The sequence below is a fragment of the Triticum aestivum genome, chromosome 3B, assembly GCF_018294505.1.
Source record: "Triticum aestivum cultivar Chinese Spring chromosome 3B, IWGSC CS RefSeq v2.1, whole genome shotgun sequence".
NCBI lineage: Eukaryota > Viridiplantae > Streptophyta > Magnoliopsida > Poales > Poaceae > Triticum > Triticum aestivum.
In genome coordinates, this window is record NC_057801.1 from 741,903,003 (window position 1) to 741,924,639 (window position 21,637).

The following is a 21,637-nucleotide window of genomic DNA, read 5'->3' on the forward strand; positions in this document are numbered from 1 at the left end:
GCTTGGTCGACGCTACGTACTATATATACATAAGTGATCGAGAGAACCATTCAGTACAGAAGTTCGTCATGCATACCGAGAGAAGTGATCGATCGACCTCTCCTTCTCCGAGAGATTGGTCGAACAACAAGTTTTCGTATCATGTATCCGACGCTACTGGCTACATACATGTACAATATGTATAAGATCTCTTAATTAGAAACCCCTAGCATTTGAAATCAATTTCCACATGGTATTCTCCGGCTTTATTGATGACGTGGTCAAGAAAGAATCCCGCCAATTCCTCTTGAATTGCTTTCATGCGATCTGGTTCTAGGAGTTCATTCCGCATCTGCCACATCTAATTTGAAGAAGGGGGTTAATTAATACATATATATGAATGAAACTCAACAGAAATGATGGTGTAATAAAATGAAATTGTGAATATTATTGCTTACGCACTTCATATTGTCTTTGAGAGTAGCCCCGCTTGTTTTTCAAAGTCGCGGTGTGGATGAACTCGCACACGTAGTATCCACAGAAATCATTCCCTTCCTCCTGCCACAAGCACTTTACAAGAAATAGAGGTCAATCAAACTGATCATGAAGCATTATAAATGGCATTGATGAAAGTATAGCTATAGAATCAACGGGAGATGCGCGCAACTAGCTAGCCAGTAGTACTTACTTTCGGCCATTTATATGTCAGCTCCTTCGGCAGTCCCGGAGCTTCTGCGATGAACTGTTTCCAAACCCTGCAAGACAAAGAAAATTATTATTATTACTTGAGATATCAGGAAATGAACAAAAAGTTGCCGATATGGTGCGATAATGATCGATTGAACTTACTTGCTGAGCATTTCAGTGATCTCCGCATAGGATTTGGGATCTTTCCGTCTTGAGTCTAAGACAGTTACTAGTCCACGCTCAAGCTTAATCTCCAGAAGAATATAGTGGTACCTGCGCATGCATGCATAACTCATCAATTACATTACTATAAGCTCGCTTGAGTAATAAGGGAAACCGAATATGCACACGACAGTAACACTCACGGGCCGTTGTAAGGAAAGAGTATGGTATCTTTGTTTTGATTTTTGATCAATGATTGTAGCAAGTTGTCCTCGGCCTCTTTGATGTTCTTTTCAACCAGAAATACATCTATGATATTTGTGTTAATGAACCCAATATCATAAATTTCTTGTTTTTTGCACTCGACGATCTTCAATCTGCATAATATATTGAGGATAATTAATTATAAATACATGCAATGAAAGAGCCGAGCTATATATAGAGACTTAATGACAGAAATAGTACTTACAGATAGTAGCAAAAGACCATTAATTTATCGAGGGCCTTTTGATTGAAGAACTCGAAGAACTCCTCAAATGGAACAGTCAACAGATCATTTGCAACGAGATCGTGCTCCTCTTTAATATGCAGATACAAGCATTCTTACCCTCAGACTCTGCAGGTTTCCATGTACCAATTATGGAATCTTCGCATCATTGTTGTCAGAGATTTTTCATCTTTGACGAGAGGCTTCCCGTACTCGTATCTGTGTCCGTCCACCTCCAAGAAATCAGGAAGTGCATCATCAGGCAGGTAATCATCAAGATTGCCATCACCGGCCACCGTCCCCGGAGCATTAGACACATTGAGCGGGGGGCACGATTACTGTGCTTGCTCGCCGAGCTGGGCAATTTTTTCCCCTTTGCTTGTTCTTTTGACCTTTTAGCACTGACAGTAGTTCCCGACCGCTGGGCTTGGAGATATGTCTGTTCAGTAATGCGCTCATAGTTGGTTCTCGGCGGAGACTTTGGTGGTTTCCTCAGGGCCTCGATAGTGCGCTTTGCTTTCACCGGATCTACCTTCTCCTCCGGAGGTGGATGTCTCTTTGCTTTCACCCCTTCAAAGAACTCCTTCACGTGGGCCTGCACAATCGTATCGTTTTCCTCCTCGGACCTCTCGTACGGTAACTTCTCTAGAGGCTTGAGAGATGATGGACCGTATTTGTATTGCCTCCCGCCTTTGGTTGTGCTGCTAGACGCCGGAGCAGACGGAGCGGCTACGGCGTCTGTCTTCTTTCGTGCTTGCTTACGAGGCGGAGGAGAAGGAGTACGACGCGCCGGAGCAGCCGGGGCGGCAGCGGGTCTCTTTCGCCCTTGCTGGCGAGGCGGAGAAGGAGGATGCTGCTGGCTGCTCGGGAGCACCGGCGCAGGCGGAGAAGGAGGCGGAGTGCCGCCATGCACTGGAGAAGGAGGCGGAGTGCCGCCACGCGTGCCCTAATCGGCACTCACCGGAGGAGGAGGCGGTGGAGGAGGCGGAGTGCCCTGACTCGCCGGAGGAGGAGGCGGTGGAGAAGGCGGAGTCGTCTAGTTCAGAAGGTTGATGAGCTCCTTCTTCCATAGGCATGGAGTCTTCAGAGCAGAACCCAGCGTAGTCTCCCCTTCACCGGTAGGGTGGTCAAGCACGAGGTCCTCAAATCCCTCCGTTATTTCATCCACCATCACCTTAGCATATCCTTTTGGAATCGGCTGGCAGTGATAAGTTGTGTCGGGTCCACTAGGATAAACTTGGCCAACAGCCACCTTGACCTTGAAATTCATCCATCGCGCCATCATGTGGCAATTTTGAGACTCCGTGATACCATCCACGGGATAGCTGGCAGGATCCGTCAAGACATGCTCCGGCTGAAGCAGCTCGGTGGAAGCCACGCTGCTTCTCCGCTCAGATGGCGGGGTAGCTTCGGGGGAAGCTTCGGCATGTCGTTTGTTGCAATCTGCTGCTTCTCGTTCCTCTTCTCGATCCTCTAGCCCCATTACCCTTCCAAGCAGCGCCTGCATTTGGTCCTGCTCCAGTTTCTTCCTCCTCTCATGGGTTTTGTAACCCCCTGCGTCCGGAAAACCAACCTTCCACGGAATGGAGCCTGGCGTGCCTCGTGTCCGTCCAGGGTGCTCGGGATTCCCAAGGGCCATTGTGAGCTCGTCCTTCTCCCTGTTTGGAAGGAACGTCCCTCGCTGCGCTGCATTGATATAGTGTCGAAGGTTCTTGACTGGTGTTTGCAGTTTCTCGTCCGTCCACTAACACTTCCCTGTTACAGGGTCCAAGGTTCCGCCAGCCCCAAAGAACCAAGTCCGGCAACGGTCTGGCCAGCGCATTATCTCTGGTTCGATCCCTTTTTCAAGCAGATCATGCTCAGCCTTGGACCAGTTAGGCCGGGCTTTGAGGTAGCCACCTGACCCCGTGCGATGGTGAAGCTTCTTCTTCGCAACATTTTTCTTGTTTGTCTCCGACATCTTCTTGCTCTTTTCCGATGTCTTGTGGGCCACAAATGCGGGCCAGTGATCTTTGATCTTCTCATATTTGCCGATGAATTCTGGTGTCTTTTTTTTCTTGACAAACTGGTTCAGCTCTTTCCTCCACCTCCTCATTAGGCCTGCCATCTTCTTAAGAGCACAAGACTTGATTAATTGCTCTTTAACTGGCTTCTCCGGATCCTCCTCTGGCGGTAGGGTGAAATTTGCCTTCAGCTCAGTCCAAAGATCTTCTTTCTGCATATCATTGACATAAGACACCTCAGCGTCTTCATCCTTAGCAGGCTTATACCATTGCTGGATGCTGATCGATATCCTGTCCCTAACAAGAACCCCGCACTGAGCAGAAAATGCCTTCCTTGTCCGGATGGGTTCAATCGGTTCGCTGTCGGGCGCGATTTCTATGATCTCAAACTTTTCATCCGAGCTCAACTTTTTCTTCGAGCCTCGTCTCCTTACCGAAGTTGTGCTCGATCCGGAGGGCTAGAAATTATAAGGAAGAAAGACAACAGTAATTAATATGTGTACATATACCAAAACAATGGATGCATCAATTAACTAGTCAGCACGGGCTTAACTAATATATATATACCTGGCTGGACTCGGTTCGGTGACCGGAGCAGTCAGCACGGTCTCCTTCGTCTTGTACCTCCATTGTGTCACCGGAGCCATCATGAACATAGTCCTCCTCTTATACCGGCATTAATGGGTCGAAGCCACCATCATAAACATAGCCCTCTTCTTCATCTAGCTGACCAACGGTGTCGAGGAGAAATGACGCAACATCATCACTTCCATTTGCGATTATTTCCCCCAACATCGCTTCTGTTTCTTCGTCTCGGGAGTGCTCCATAGTTTCTGCAAATATTTACAACATGTCAATTATTATTCAAACATGGTATAGATGGATATATATATATATATATATATATATATATATATATTAGTGGCAAATGTAGAACTAGCTAGCTAATCACAATAAGGAATCATGTTAGTGGCCTCGACGCTGCTTCTCTAGGGTTTGGGGTCGCCTCGACACAATGCTTCAAGGGTTTGGGGTGGCCTCGACGATAACGCTCTTTTAACTTGATAAATTTGGGTGGCCTCGAGAGAGTTAATTTGTCGGGTAGGGGCGCGGCGGGAGGGGGTAGGAGACCAACATCGTTTTCTCTCTAGGGTTTGGGTGTCCTCGAGAGTTTTGGTCGAGCGAGAGGGCCAAGGGGGGTGCTGCAGTTGTATAAGTTATCACGGTCGAGAGGGGGTATATATATCGACCGCCCCTCATGTCGAAGTTATCTAGAGGGGGTTATATCGACAACAACGCGACATACATATACATGGGAAAATAATGTTATCGGGGAGGGGGTATCGGTACCACCCCCTCGTGTTGAAGTTTCTTCTTTCTCCTCTATTCCTTTCTTTCTTCTTCTCCTCTTCTTTTTATTCTTCTCCCTCGAGAAAGGAAAATAATTAAGGAAAAGGAAGAAAAGAGGAAGAAGGAAGAAGGAAGAAGAAGAAGAAGAAGAAGAAAAAGAAGAAAAAAAAGAGGAGAAGAAGAAAGGAATAGAGGAGAAGAAGAAAAATAGAATTTCTTCTATTTTTTCTTCTTCTCCTCTATTCCTTTCTTCTTCTCCTCTTCTTTTTCTTCTTTTTTCCTCTTCTTATTTATTTCTCCTCTTCTTCCTCTCCTCTTTTTCTCCTTTCTTCCTCTTCTTATTTTCCTTTTTCCTCTCATTCTTTTTCTTCTTCTTCTTCCTTCTTCCTTCTTCCTCTTTTCTTCCTTTTCCTTATTTTACTTTCTCCTCTACACTAACCTAAAATGCACTAACCTAAAATCGATCGATATCTACTAACAACCTAAATATAAAATTAATACATATATGAAAAAACATATATAAACAAAAAAAATGCTATGAACATTATATTCATACATACATATATAGCCACATCCATTCATCATATATATATATATATATATATATATATATATAGCTACCACATACATATATACATTATACATATGAAAAAAATGCAATGAACAAAAAAAATACACTTATGAAAAAAAATACTATGAACATGTACACATATATACACATACAAACACATATACACAAAAAATGCAAAAAAATGCTATGGAGGAAAATGCAGGGCAGGGGCGGCGGGGCGGCGCGCGCGGCGGCCGCGCAGGGCAGGGGCGGCGGCGCGCGCCGGCCGCGCAGGGGTGGCGGCGCGGTGGCCGCGCAGGGGCGCGGGGCGGGAGGGGCGCGGGAGAAGGCTATGCTCACAGGGGGCGGCGGTGACGGCGAAGGCGAGCAGCCTGACGGCGTCGGTGGCAGCAGCGACGGCAAGGTGGAGCAGGGGCATCGGGCGGCGACGGCGACGAGGAGGACCAGGGGGCGTCGGGGGAGAAGTGGGCGATTTGGCCGGAAACTGCTAAGTGCTGCTTATATAGCACAGCCTTTAGTCCCGGTTGGTGGCTCCAACCGGGACTAATTCACCCTTTAGTCCCGGTTGGTGCAACCAACCGGGACCAAAGGCCTCTTTTCGGCAGCCCAAAGGGCGGGAACCTACGGCCTTTGGTCCCGGTTGGTGGCTCCAACCGGGACTAAAGGGGGTGCATTGGTCCCGGTTGGTGCGACGAACCGGTACCAACGCACCCCCTTTAGTCCCGGTTGGAGCCACCAACCGGGACCAAAGGCCCCTGTGCTGCCCGCATCGAGGCCAAAGTTTAGTCCCACCTTGCTAGTTGAGAGGGGCGCGCAGTGGTTTATAAGCCCCACTTCCGCACCCCTCTCGAACTCCTCTCTACTGCAGGCTTATGGGCCTACTTGCTACTGCTTTGCCTGATGGGCCTTCTAGGCCTACTGCGGGCCTGAATCCTGGCCCAAAGTAGGGATTCAAGTCGTATTCAGGCCGTGGGGGCCCAGTAGGGGGCATTTCTTTTGTATTTTTGTTTTCTTTACTTATTGTTGATATTTTTATTTTTTTCCAGTTTTTTTTGTTTTGTTTTCTGCATTATTTATTTTCTTTTGTTTTTTGCTTTATTTTTTAATTCTTTTTGCTTTTAGTTTTAGGAAAATTATAAACTTTCTATTAGTGCCATTACTTTTCAAATTTGAAAACACTTTTCTTTTGTTTTCTTTCTTGCTTTATTTATTTTATTTTGTTTCTACTTACAACAAAATACTTATTGTTGTTTTTTTGTTTTGTTTTCTGCATTATTTATTTTCTTTTGTTTTCTGCATTATTTTTTAATTCTTTTTTGCTTTTAGTTTTAGGAAAATTATAAACTTTCCACTTTTTTTGTTTTTTTGTTTTCTTTCTTGCTTTATTTATTTTATTTTGTTTCTACTTACAAGAAAATACTTATTGTTGCTATTTTTAATTATTACGAGGGCCAAACCATAAGACATTAAAGCATTTCAAATGAACTCTGAAAAAGTTGAAAGTTGGCATGGTATCATAAACTGACCCACACATAGCTCGAAACTGACAAGACATTGCACCACATCACTCCTTAGCCTTGGTATGATTTCTGGATCGATCACCTTCTGAGATATTGCATTGAGGAATGCACATAGCTTCACAATGGCTAATCGGACGTTTTCCGGTAGAAGCCCCCTCAATGCAACCGGAAGCAGTTGCGTCATAATCACGTGGCAGTCATGAGACTTTAGGTTCTGAAACTTTTTCTCTGCCATATTTATTATTCCTTTTATATTCGACGAGAAGCCAGTCGGGACCTTCATACTAAGCAGGCATTCAAAGAAGATTTCCTTCTCTTCTTTGGTAAGAGCATAGCTGGCAGGACCTTCATACTCCTTTGGAGGCATGTCATCTTTTTCGTGCAAACGTTGCAGGTCCTCCCGTGCCTCAGCTGTATCTTTTGTCTTCCCATACACACCCAAGAAGCCTAGCAGGTTCACGCAAAGGTTCTTTGTCACGTGCATCACGTCGATCAAAGAGCGGACCTCTAGGTCTTTCCAGTAGGGTAGGTCCCAAAATATAGATTTCTTCTTCCACATGGGTGCGTGTCCCGCAGCGTCACTCGGAACAGCTAGTCCGCCGGGACCCTTTCCAAATATTACGTGTCAATCATTGACCATAGCAAGTACGTGATCATCGGTACGCATGGCGGGCTTCTTCCGGTGATCTGCCTCGCCTTTGAAATGCTTGCCTTTCTTTCGACATTGATGGTTGGTCGGAGGAAATCGATGATGGCCCAGGTACACATTCTTCCTGTAGCTTGCTAGGTATACACTATCGGTGTCAAGTAAACAGTGCGTGCATGCATGGTATCCCTTGTTTGTCTGTCCTGAAAGGTTACTGAGAGCGGGCCAATCGTTGATGGTCACGAACAGCAACGCCTTTAGGTTAAATTCCTCCTGTTTGTGCTCATCCCACGTACGTACACTGTTTCCATTCCACAGCTGTAAACGTTCTTCAACTAATGGCCTTAGGTACACATCGATGTCATTGCCGGGTTGCTTAGGGCCTTGGATGAGAACTGGCATCATAATGAACTTCCGCTTCATGCACATCCAAGGAGGAAGGTTATACATACATAGAGTCACGGGCCAGGTGCTGTGATTGCTGCTCTGCTCCCCGAAAGGATTAATGCCATCCACGCTTAAAGCAAACCATACGTTCCTTGGCTCACTTGCAAACTCATCCCAGTACTTTCTCTCGATTTTTCTCCACTGCGACCCGTCAGCGGGTGCTCTCAACTTCCCGTCTTTCTTACGGTCCTCACTGTGCCATCGCATCAACTTGGCATGCTCTCCGTTTCTGAACAGACGTTTCAACCGTGGTATTATAGGAGCATACCACATCACCTTCGCAGGAACCCTCTTCCTGGGGGGCTCGCCGTCAACATCACCAGGGTCATCTCATCTAATCTTATACCGTAATGCACCGCATACCGGGCATGCATTCAGATCCTTGTATGCACCGCGGTAGAGGATGCAGTCATTAGGGCATGCATGTATCTTCTGCACCTCCAATCCTAGAGGGCATACGACCTTCTTTGCTGCATATGTATTGTCGGGCAATTCGTTATCCTTTGGAAGCTTCTTCTTCAATATTTTAAGTAGCTTCTCAAATCCTTTGTCAGGCACAGCATTCTCTGCCTTCCACTGCAGCAATTCTAGTACGGTACTGAGCTTTGTGTTGCCATCTTCGCAATTGGGGTACAACCCTTTTTTGTGGTCCTCTAGCATGCGACCGAACTTCAGCTTCTCCTTTTGACTTTCGCATTGCGTCCTTGCATCGACAATGACCCGGCGGAGATCATCATCATCGGGCACATCATCTGGTTCCTCTTGATCTTCAGCAGCTTCGCCCGTTGCAGCATCATCGTGCACATCGTCTGGTTCCTCTTGATCTTCAGGAGCATCACTGTATTCAGGGGGCACATAGTTGTCATCGTACTCTTCTTCTTTGCCATCTTCCATCATAACCCCTATTTCTCCGTGCCTCGTCCAAACATTATAGTGTGGCATGAAACCCTTGTAAAGCAGGTGGGTGTGGAGGATTTTCCGGTCAGAGTAAGACTTTGTATTCCCACATACAGGGCATGGACAACACATAAAACCATTCTGCTTGTTTGCCTCAGCCACTTCGAGAAAATCATGCACGCCCTTAATGTACTCGGAGGTGTGTCTTGAACCGTACATCCAATGCCGGTTCATCTACGTGCATTATATAATGAAGTGACCAAATTAATAGAAGTTCATCATCACATTAAAACCAAAGTACATACATAGTTCTCATCTAACAACATAAAGCTCTGCAGAGCATCTAAATTAATTAAACCATACACTAAAACTATGTAAAATATTTCAATGCGAAAACAAATGCGATCATAATCGCAACCAATGTAACAACTGATCCAACGGCATAATGATACCAAGCCTCGGTATGAATGGCATATTTTATAATCTTTCTAATCTTCAAGCGCATTGCATCCATCTTGATCTTGTGATCATTGACGACATCCGCAACATGCAACTCCAATATCATCTTCTCCTCCTCAATTTTTCTAATTTTTTCCTTCAAGAAATTGTTTTCTTCTTCAACTAAATTTAACCTCTCGACAATAGGGTCGGTTGGAATTTCCGGTTCAACAACCTCCTAGATAAATAAAATCTATGTCACGTTGGTCGGCATAATTGTCATAAACAATAAATGAACCAATAGTTATGAAAACATAGTATATACCACATCTGAATCATAGACAGGACGAGGGCCGACGGGGGCGGATACCAAAACCATCGCACTATATAAGATGCAATAATAAAAATAAGAAAATAATACAAGTATCTATCTAAACATACAAGTAAGAATATTTTTCCTTTCGGAAAGAAGATAAGAACAAGAGGCTCACCACGGTGGTGCCGGCGATGAGATCGGCGTGGGTGATCGACGATGGTGAAGACGGGGACGGGGAGTGATGGACCGCTAAACCTAGACAAATATTGAGGAAAATGGAGTTTGGCGGTCGAGCTTGGAGGGGAGAAAGCTTAAGTAGTGTGGCTCGGGCATTCCATCGAACACCTCGTGTGCATAGGAGGTGAGCTAGAGCACCACAAAGCTCTTCCCTCGCCGGCCACAAAAAACAGAGCACTGGGAGTGCTCTGCTCGCGAGCAGGGGGTATATATAGGCACCACCTTTGGTCTCAGTTCGTGCCACCAACCGGACCAATGGTGGTGGGCCAGGAGCGAGGCCCATTGGTCCCGGTTCGACCCACCATCCGGGACCAAAAGGTCCAGGCGAACCGGGACCAATGGCCCACGTGGCCCGCCCAGCCCCCGGGGCTCAAGAACCGGGTCCAATGCCCCCATTGGTCCCGGTTCTGGATTGAACCGGGACTAATGGGCTGGACCGGCCTGGACCATTGCCCCCTTTTCTACTAGTGAAGGCCTCTCCGATGAGTTGTGAGTAGTTTACCACAGACCTTCGGGTCCATAGTTATTAGCTAGATGGCTTCTTCTCTCTCTTTGAATCTCAATATAAAGTTCTCCTCGATCTTCTTAGAGATCTATTCGATGTAACTCTTTTTGCGGTGTGTTTATCGAGATCCGATAAATTGTGGGTTTATGATCAAGTTTATCTATGAGAAATATTTGAATCTCCTCTGAATTCTTTTATATATGATTAAGTTATCTTTGCAAGTCTCTTCGAATTATCAGTTTGGTTTGGCCTACTAGATTGATCTTTCTTGCAATGGGAGAAGTGCTTAGCTTTAGGTTCAATCTTGCGGTGTCCTTTCCCAGTGATAGCAGGGGCATCAAGGCACGTATTGTATTGTTGCCATCGAGGATAAAAAGATGGGGTTTATACCATATTGCATGAGTTTATCCCTCTACATCATGTCATCTTTCTTAATGCGTTACTCTGTTCTTATGAACTTAATACTCTAGATGCATGATGGATAGTGGTCGATGTGTGGAGTAATAGTAGTAGATGCAGGCAGGAGTTGGTCTACTTGTCACGGACGTGATGCCTATATACATGATCATGACTAGATAATCTCATAATTATTCGCTTTTCTATCAATTGCTCGACAGTAATTTGTTCACCCACCGTAATACTTATGCTATCTTGAGAGAAGCCACTAGTGAAACCTATGGCCCCCTGGTCAATCTCTTATCATATAAGCTTTCAATCTACTTTTATTTGCATCTTTACTTTTCCAATCTATATCATAAAATACAAAAAATATATTTATCTTATCATATTATCTCTATCAAATCTCACTTTCGCAAGTGGCCTTGAAGGGATTGACAACCCCTTTATTGTGTTGGTTGCGAGTTCTTGTTTGTTTGTGTAGGTGCGTGGGACTTTTTGAGGAGCCTCCTACTGGATTGATACCTTGGTTCTCAAAAACTGAGGGAAATACTTACGCTACTATTGCTGCATCACCCTTTCCTCTTCAAGGAAGACCAAGGCAAGCTCAAGACGTAGCAAGAAGGATTTCTGGCGCCGTTGCCGGGGAGGTCTTCACTCAAGTCAAGACATACCAAGTACCCATCACAAACTCATCTCCCTCGCACTTACATTATTTTCCATTTGCCTCTCGTTTTCCTCTCCCCCACTTCACCCTTGCCGTTTTATTCACCCTCTCTTTCCCAATCTCCTATCTCTTTCGCTTGCCTTTTTGTTTGCTTGTGTGTTGGATTGCTTGTCGCTATGGCGCAGGATAAATACCAAATTGTGTGATTTTCCAATACCAATAATAATGATTTCCTTAGTACTCCGATTGCCCCTCTTAATGATGTTGAGTCTTGTGAAATCGATGCTGATTTGCTGAATCTTGTTATGAAAGATCAATTCTCCGGCCTTCCTAGTGAAGATGTCGCTACCCATCTAAACAACTTTGTTGATTTGTGTGAGATGCAAAATAAGAAAGACACGGATAAATATATTGTTAAATTGAAGTTATTTTCGTTTTCACTTAGAGATCGTGCTAAATTTGATTTTCATCTTTGCCTAAGAATAGTATTGATTCATGGAAAATAGTGCAAAGATGCTTTTATCTCTAAGTATTTTCCTCCCGCTAAGATCATCTCTCTTAGGAACGATATTATGAATTTTAAACAACTTGATCATGAGCATGTTCCCCAATCTTGGGAAAGAGTGGAATTGATGATTCGCAATTGCCCTACTCATGGTTTGAATTTATGGATGATCATACAAAATTTTTATGCCGAATTGAATTTTGCTTCTAGAAATCTTTTAGATTCGGCCGTGGGAGGCACGTTTATGGAAATCACCTTAGGAGAAGCTACTAAACTCCTTGATAATATTATGGCTAATTATTCTCAATGGCACACCAAAAGATCTACTAGTAAAAAAGTGCATGCAATAGAAGAAATTAATGTTTTGAGTGGAAAGATGGATGAACTTATGAAAATGTTTGCTACTAAGAGCGCCTCCTATTGATCCCAATGATATGGCTTTGTCTACTTTGATTGAGAATAATAATGAATCTATGGATGTGAAATTTGTTGGTAGGAATAATTTTGGTAACAATGCTTATAGAGGAAACTTTAATCCTAGACCGTTCCCTAGTAATTCCTCTAATAATTATGGAAATTCCTACAATAATTCTTATGGTAATTTTAATAAGACGCCCTCTTATTTTGAGAATAGTGTGAAAGAATTTATGATCTCTCAAAAGAATTTTAATGCCTTGCTTGAAGAAAAATTGCTTAAAGTTGATGATTTGGCTAGGAACGTTGATAGACTTTCGCTTGATATTGATTCTTTGAAACTTAGATCTACTCCTCCTAAGCATGATATCAATGAGTCTCTCAAAGCTATGAGAATTTCAATTGACGAGTGCAAAGAAAGAACCGCTAGATTGCATGCTAAGAAATATTGCTTTGTAAAGGCGTGTTCTTCTAGTTTCCATGAAAATAATGATGAAGATCTAAAAGTTATTGATGTGTCCCCTATTAAATCTTTGTTTTGCAATATGAATCTTAATAACAATGGGACTGGAGATGAGTCAACTTTAGTTAAAAGGCGTCCCAATGATTCGGAGTTCTTAGATCTTGATGCTAAATTTGGTAAAAGTGGGATTCGAGAGGTCAAGACTTTAAATAGCATTGAACCCACTATCTTGGATTTCAAGGAATTTAATTATGATAATTGTTCTTTAGAAGATTGTATTTCCTTGTTGCAATCCGTTGTGAATTCTCCTCATGCTTATAGTCAAAATAAAGCTCTTACCAAACATACTGTTGATGCCTTGATACAATCTTATGATGAAAAACTTAATTTGGAAGTTTCTATACCTAGAAAACTTTATGATGAGTGGGAACCTACTATAAAGATTAAAATCAAAGATCATGAGTGTTATGCCTTGTGTGATTTGGGTGCTAGTGTTTCCACGATTCCGAAAACTTTATGCGATATTCTAGGTTTCCATGATCTTGATGATTGCTCTTTAAATTTGCACCTTGCGGATTCCACCATTAAAAAGCCTATGGGAAGGATCAATGATGTTCTCATTGTTGCAAATAGGAATTTGGTGCCCGTAGATTTTATCGTTCTTGATATAGATTGCAATCTTTCATGTCCTATTATTCTTGGTAGATCTTTCCTTAGAACGATTGGTGCGATTATTGATATGAAGGAAGGGAATATTAGATTCCAATTTCCACTAAGGAAAGGCGTGGAGCAATTTCCAAGAAAGAAAGTCAAATTACCTTATGAATCTATCATGCGAGCTACTTATGAATTGAGTGCCAAAGATGGCACTACTTAGATCTATCCTCGCTTTTATGCCTAGCTAGGGGCGTTAAACGATAGCGCTAGTTGGGAGGCAACCCAATTTTATTTTTGTTTTTTTTATTTTTGCTTTGTGTTTAGTAATAAATTTTCCATATACCTTCTGTTTAGATGTGTTTTCATGTTTTAATTAGTGTTTGTGCCAAGTAGAACCTATAGGATAACCTATGGTGATAGTTAATTTGATTCTCCTGAAAAACAGAAACTTTGCATGCACGAAAATAATTTTAGTAATTCATAGAAACGTGCTTTTGCGTTGATTCGTTTTGCTGTGGATCAATAGACAAATTTCCTATTTTGGTAGGATTTTTAGAGTTCCAGAAGTATTCGAGAGTTACATATTGCTACAGACTATTCTGTTTTTCACAGATTCTGCTTTTCGTGTGTTGTTTGCTTATTTCGATGCATCTATGGCTAGTATGTAGGGGTATGAACCATAGAGAAGTTGTAATACAATAGGTTTAACACCAATATAAATAAAGAATGAGTTCATTACAGTACCTTATGTGGTGGTTTTTCTTTCTTGCACTAACGGAGCTTATGAGATTTCCTGTTGAGTTTTGTGTTGTGAAGTTTTCAAGTTTTGGGTAAAGATTTGATGGACTATGGAATAAGGATTGGCAAGAGCCTAAGCTTGGGGATGCCCATGGCACCCCAAGATATTCAAGAATAGCCAAACGCCTAAGCTTGGGGATGCCCCGGGATCGCATCCCCTCTATCGTCTTCGTCTATTGGTAACTTTACTTGGAGCTATATTTTTATTTGCCACATGATATGTGTTTTGCTTGGAGCGTCTTGTATGATATTAGTCTTTGATTTTTAGTTTAATACAATCATCCTTGCTGTACACACCTTTTGGGAGAAACCCACTTGATTGGAATTTATGAGAATACGCTTTGTGCTTCACTGATATCTTTTGAGGTAGATAATTTTTGCTCTAGTGCTTCACTTATATCTTTTAGAGCACGACGATGGCTTAATTTTGAAGAAATTGTTGATCTCTCATGCTTCACTTATATTATTTTGAGAGTCTCTTAGAAAAGCATGGTATTTGCTATGGTTATAAAATTGGTCCTAGAATGATGGGCATCCAAGTTGGGTATAATAAAAACTATCATAGAAAGTGAATTGGATGCTATGATCATTCGATGCTTGATAATTGTTTTGAGATATTAGGATGGTGATATTAGAGTCATGCTAGTTGGGGTGATTATAAATTTAAAGAATACTTGTGTTGAAGTGTGTGATTCCCGTAGCGTGCACGTATGGTGAACCGCTTTGTGATGAAGTTGGAGCACAATTTTATTTATTGATTGTCTTCCTTATGAGTGGCGGTCGGGGACGAGCGATGGTCTTTTCCTACCAATCTATCCCCCTAGGAGCATGCGCGTAGTACTTTGTTTTTGATGACTTGTAGATTTTTGCAATAAGTATATGAGTTCTTTATGACTAATGTTGAGTCCATGGATTATACGCACTCTCACCTTCCACCATTGCTAGCCTCTCTTGTGCCGCGCAACTTTCGCCGGTACCATATACCCACCATATATCTTCCTCAAAATAGCCACCATACCTACCTATTATGGCATTTCCATAGACATTCCGAGATATATTGCCATGCAACTTTCCACCGTTCCATTCATATGACACGCATCATCATTGTCATATTGCTCTTTGCATGATCATGCAGTTGACACCGTATTTGTGGCAAGGCCACCTTCATAATTTTCATACATGTCGCTCTTGATTCATTGCATATCCCGGTACACCGCCGGAGGCATTCATATAGAGTCATATCTTGAGTTGTACTTTTTAGTTGTAAGTAAATAAAAGTGTGATGATCTTCATTATTAGAGCATTGTCCCAGTGAGGAAAGGATGATGAAGACTATGATTCCCCCACAAGTCGGGATGAGACTTCGGACTTTATAGAAAAAAATAGAAAAAGAGGAGAAAGAAAAAGAAAAAAAGAAAGGCCAAATAAAAAAGGAGAAAGGTTAAAAGAAAAAAAAGAGAAAAAAGAAGAGAAAAAAATGAAAAGAGAGAAAAAGAGAGAAGGGACAATGCTACTATCCTTTTTACCACACTTGTGCTTCAAAGTAGCACCATGATCTTCATGATAGAGAGTCTCCTATGTTGTCACTTTCATATACTAGTGGGAATTTTTCATTATAGGACTTGTCTTGTATATTCCAATGATGGGCTTCCTCAAAGTGCCCTAGGTCTTCGTGAGAAAGCGAGTTGGATGCACACCCACTTAGTTTCTTTTGTTGAGCTTTCATACATTTATAGCTCTAGTGCATCCGTTGCATGGCAATCCCTACTCACTCACATTGATATCTATTAATGGGCATCTCCATAGCCCGTTGATACACCTAGTTGATGTGAGACTATCTTCTCCTTTTTTGTCTTCTCCACAACCACCATTCTATTCCACATATAGTGCTATGTCCATGGCTCACGCTCATGTATTGCGTGAAAGTTGAAAAAGTTTGAGATTGCTAAAGTATGAAACAATTGCTTGGCTTGTCATCAGGATTGTGCATGATTAAATAGTTTGTGTGACGAAGATAGAGCAAGAACCAGACTATATGATTTTGTAGGGATAACTTTCTTTAGCCATGTTATTTTGAGAAGACATGATTACTTTGATTAGTATGCTTGAAGTATTACTGTTTCTTATGTCAATATGAACTTTTATTTTGAATCATTTGGATCTGAACATTCATGCCGCAATAAAGAAAATTACATTGAGAATTATGCTAGGTAGCATTCCACATCAAAATTTTTGTTTTTATCATTTACCTACTCGAGGACGAGCAGGAATTAAGCTTGGGGATGCTTGGTACGTCTCCAACATATCTATAATTTTTTTATTGTTCCATGCTATTATATTACCCGTTTTGTATGTTTATGGCCTTTACTTTACACTTTTATATCATCTTTTGGACTAACCTACTAACCGGAGGCCCAGCCCGTATTGTTGTTTTTTGCCTATTTCAGTACTTCAAAGAAAAGGAATATCAAACGGAGTCCAAACGGAATGAAACCTTCGGGAGCGATCTTTTTGGAACAAACGTGATCCAGAGGACTTGGAGTGGAAGTCAAGAAACAACTGAGGCAGCCACAAGGGTGCCCAGCGTGCCCCCCACCCTCATGGGCCCCTCGGGCATCCACCGACCTACTTCTTCCTCCTATATATACCCATGTACCCCGAAAACATCAGAAGCGACCATGAAAAACTATTTCCACTGCCGTAACCTTCTATATCCGCGAGATCCCATCTTGGAGCCTTCACCGGCGCTCCGCCGGAGGGGCAATCGATCACGGAGGGCCTCTACATCATCTCCAAGGCCTCTCCGATGAGTTGTGAGTAGTTTACCACAGACCTTCGAGTCCATAGTTATTAGCTAGATGGCTTCTTCTCTCTCTTTGGATATCAATACAAAGTTCTCCTCGATCTTCTTGGAGATCTATTCGATGTAACTCTTTTTGCGGTGTGTTTGTCGAGATCCGATGAATTGTGGGTTTATGATCAAGTTTATCTATGAGAAATATTTGAATCTCCTCTGAATTCTTTTATGTATGGTTAAGTTATCTTTGCAAGTCTCTTCGAATTATCAGTTTGGTTTGGCCTAATAGATTGATCTTTCTTGCAATGGGAGAATTGCTTAGCTTTGGGTTCAATCTTGCGGTGTCCTTTCCCAGTGTCAGCAGGGGCAGCAAGGCACGTATTGTATTGTTGCCATCGAGGATAAAAACATGGGGTTTATATCATATTGCATGAGTTTATCCCTCTATATCATGTCATCTTTCTTAATGCGTTACTCTGTTCTTATGAACTTAATACTCTAGATGCATGCTGGATAGCAGTCGATGTGTGGAGTAATAGTAGTAGATGCAGGCAGGAGTCGTTCTACTTGTCACGGACGTGATGCCTATATACATGATCATGCCTAGATAATCTCATAATTATTCGCTTTTCTATTAGTTGCTCGACAGTAATTTGTTCACCCACCGTAATACTTATGCTATCTTGAGAGAAGCTACTAGGGAAACCTATGCTATCTTATCATATAAGCTTTCAATCTACTTTTATTTGCATCTTTACTTTTCCAATCTATATCATAAAATACCAAAAATATATTTATCTTATCATATTATCTCTATCAGATCTCACTTTGCAAGTGGCCTTGAAGGGATTGACAACCCCTTTATTGCGTTGGTTGCGAGTTCTTGTTTGTTTGTGTAGGTGCGTGGGACTTTTGAGGAGCGTCCTACTGGATTGATACCTTGGATCTCAAAAACAGAGGGAAATACTTACGCTACTATTGCTGCATCACCCTTTCCTCTTCAAGGAAAACCAACGCAAGCTCAAGATGTAGCGGCTGACTAGCTAATTGATGCATTAATTGTTTTCTTATGTACATATATTAACTCTTCATTCTTCTTTTATAGCCCTTCGGATCAAGCAAAACTTCGGTAATGAAACATGTCCCGAAGAAAAAGTTGCGCCCGGAGGAAAGGTTCATGATCCCACAGAAATCGCGCGCGATGGCCAATCGATTAAACCCCTCTGGACCAAGGAAGCATTTTCTGCCCAGTGCGGGGTTCTTGTTAGGGACATGATCCTGATCAGCATCGAGCTATGGAATCAACTTAAGAAGGAAGAGCTTCAAGTTTCTTTTGTCGAATATAGACAGAAAGCTGATCTTTGGACCGCGCTGAAGGTAATTTTCACCCTACCGGAAGAGAAGGATCCGGAGAAGCCAGTTATAAGCCATTGATCAAGTCTCATGCTCTCAAGAAGATGGCAGGTCTATTCAGGAGGTGGAAGAATGAGTTGAAAGCAACGTATGTCGACCAAGACAAGACTCCAGAATTCACCGGCCGATTTTAGAAGATAAGAGATCACTGGCCCGCATTGTGGCCAACAAGACCTTGGAGAGGAGTAAGAAGATGTCAGCGATTAACAAGATAAATGCTGCAAAGAAGGAGCATCACCATCGCACGGGGTCAGGTGGCTACCTCAAAGCCCGGCCATTGTGGGACAAGGCTGAGCAGGACCTGATTGCTAAAGGGGTCGAACTAGAAACATTGCACTGGCCAGACCGTTCAAGGACTTGCTTCTTCGGGGTTGGGGGAACTTTGGACCCTGAAACAGGGAAGTGCTACTGGACGGACGAGCAACTTGCAACACCCATCACGAATCTTCAGAAAGCAATCAAGGAAGTGTAGGAAGGGTCGTTCGTTCCCGACAGAGAGAGCGACGAGCTCACAAGGGCCCTCGGGAATCCTGAGCACCCTGGACGAACACGAGGCACGCCAAGCTCCGTGGAAGGTTGGGTTTCCTGACGCTTGTGGTTACAAAACCCAAGAGAGGAGGAGGAAAGTGAAGTAGAGCGAACTGCAGAAGCTTAAGGCAAGGGTACGAAAGCTAGAGGAACGACAAGATGTTGAGAACCAGCAGCTGCGAGATCCTGCCCAAGAAGCTACCCTAGAAGCTACCCTAGAAGCTACCCCGCCATCTCAGCAGAGAAGCGGTGTGGCTTCCACCGAGCTCGTTCTGCGGCCTGACTTGACGGGTCCTAGCTACCCCATGGATATTATCACGGATTCACACTAGTGCCACCTTATGACGCAATGCCTTCAGCTCAAAGTCAAGGTGGTTGTCCGCTCTGTGTACCCTCCTTCACCCGGAGTAACTTTTCACTGTCGTCCGATTCCACAAAGCTATGTTGTTGTGATGGTGGACGAAATAACTGAGGGTTTTGAGGAGCTCCAGCTTGAGCACCCTTTAGGTGATGTGGAGACTCAGATGGGTCTTGCTATGAAGACTCCGTGTCTATGGCGAAAGGAGCACATCAACCTTCTAAACTTCAGGGCTCCGGCGAGTCAGTTGGGCACTCCGCCTCCTCCTCCTCCTCCTCCTCCTCCAACGAGTGATTAGGGCACTCCGCCTCCTCCTCCGGCGCGTGAGGGCGGCAGTACTCCCCCTCCTTCTCCGCCTACTCCGGCGCGTCCGAGCAGCCCGCCTCCTCCTTCGCCGCCTCGTAAGCAACGATGGAACATAGACGCCACTGCTCCGGCTGCTCTGGCGCATCGTAGCAGTCCGCCTCCGGCTGCTCTGCCTCTTAAGCAACGAAAGAAGACAGCCGCAGCCGCTCCGGCTGCTCCGACGTCTAGCAGTACATCCAGAGGTGGGAGGCAATACAGATATGGTCCATCGTCTCTCAAGCCTCTAGACAAGTTACCATACGAGATGACCGTGGAGGAAAGCCAGCACATCGTTCAAACCCAAGTGAAGGACTTCTTTGAAACAAAAAGAGCTGAGAAACATCCACCTCCGGAGAAGAAGATAGATCTGGTGAAAGCGAAGCGCACTCTCAATGCCCTGAAGCGAGCACCACCGTGTTCGCCGAATAACAACCATATCCGCTGTCTTAAAAAGACAGTGTAAGAAGAGCGCCAGTCGGGGAACTACTTCAACTGATAAAAGGTTAAAAGAACGAAGAAGTAGGAAGAAAATTCCCCAGCTCGAAGAACAGGAGAACCAATCATTCCCCCCGCTCAAGGTGTCTAGCGATATCGTCACAAATCAGCTGCTGCTGCCTGGTTTAACTATTGGTGATTACCTGCCCGACGATTTTGAATTTGAAACAATGGAGGTGGAGGAATTCAAATACCATTACGGGAAGACTCTCGTCAAAGATACTCTTGCTCTAACAACGATGATGCGAAGATTCCATGACTGGTACATGAAAACCTGCAGAGAGTCTGGGAAGGATGCTTTGTTGATGCTGATTAAAAAGGACCACGACTTCATTGGCCAAGAACTGTTAACTGTTGATTTTGACGAACTTTTCCAGTTCTACAATCAAAAGGCCCTCGACAAATCACTAGTGACTTGCTACTGTCTATAAGTACTACTTTCTGTAATTAAGTCTCTCTATATATAGCTCGGCTCTTTCATTGTATGTATATATAATTATCCTCACTATATTATGCGGATTGAAGATCGTCGAATGCAGAAAAGCACAAATCTATGACATTGGGTTCATTAACCCAAATGGCATACATGAATACACGGTAAAAAAAAGCCGAAGAGACCGAGGACAACTTGCTCAGATCGTTGCTCAAAAATCAAACGAAAGATAAAATACTCTTTCCTTACAACTTCAGATGAGTGTTACTGTGTCACTACTAGGAAAAGGCTAATTAGTGGTGCACTTGTTTTGTCCATTAATGGTGCACTATAGGTGCGCCACTATTACCACGCCACTAGTAACAAATAGTAATGGCGCACCAAATGTTACCACGCCACTATTACCTATAGTGCACCATTACTATGCCTAGAAGTGCGCCATTACTATCTGACTTAGTAATGGCGCACCACATAGAAGTGCGCCATTACTAACAATTTTTTTTCAAATATTTTTCAAAAAAAAATTCAAATTCTTTTTCAGAATTTTTTTTTGTTATTTCTTAATCTCAGGTCACTATGGCTTAATCTCGGGTCAATATGCTTAATCACTATGGCTCATTCAGGTGAGTGTTACTGTGTCACTACTACGAAAAGGCTAATTAGTGGCGCACCTGTTTTGGTCATTAATGGCGCACTATAGGTGCGCCACTATTACCACGCCACTAGTAACAAATAGTAATGGCGCACCAAATGTTACCACGCCACTATTACCTATAGTGCGCCATTACTATGCCAAGAAGTGTGTCATTACTATCTGACTTAGTAATGGCGCACTTCTAGGTGCGCCATTATTAACAAAAAAATTTCAATTTTTTTTCAGAAAATTTTTTTTTCAAAAAAAAAATCAAATTCTTTTTCAGAATTTTTTTTGTTATTTCTTAATCTCGGATCAATATGCTTAATCTCAAGTCAAATCACACTTTGTAGTCAAACCTCCCGGAAGGTCACCCATCCTCACACTACTCCAGCCTGAGCACGCTTAACTTCGTAGTTTTATCCAACCCCAACACCAGCTCACTTAACAGGCACTAGTTGATATATCTATCATATCAATCCTATTAAA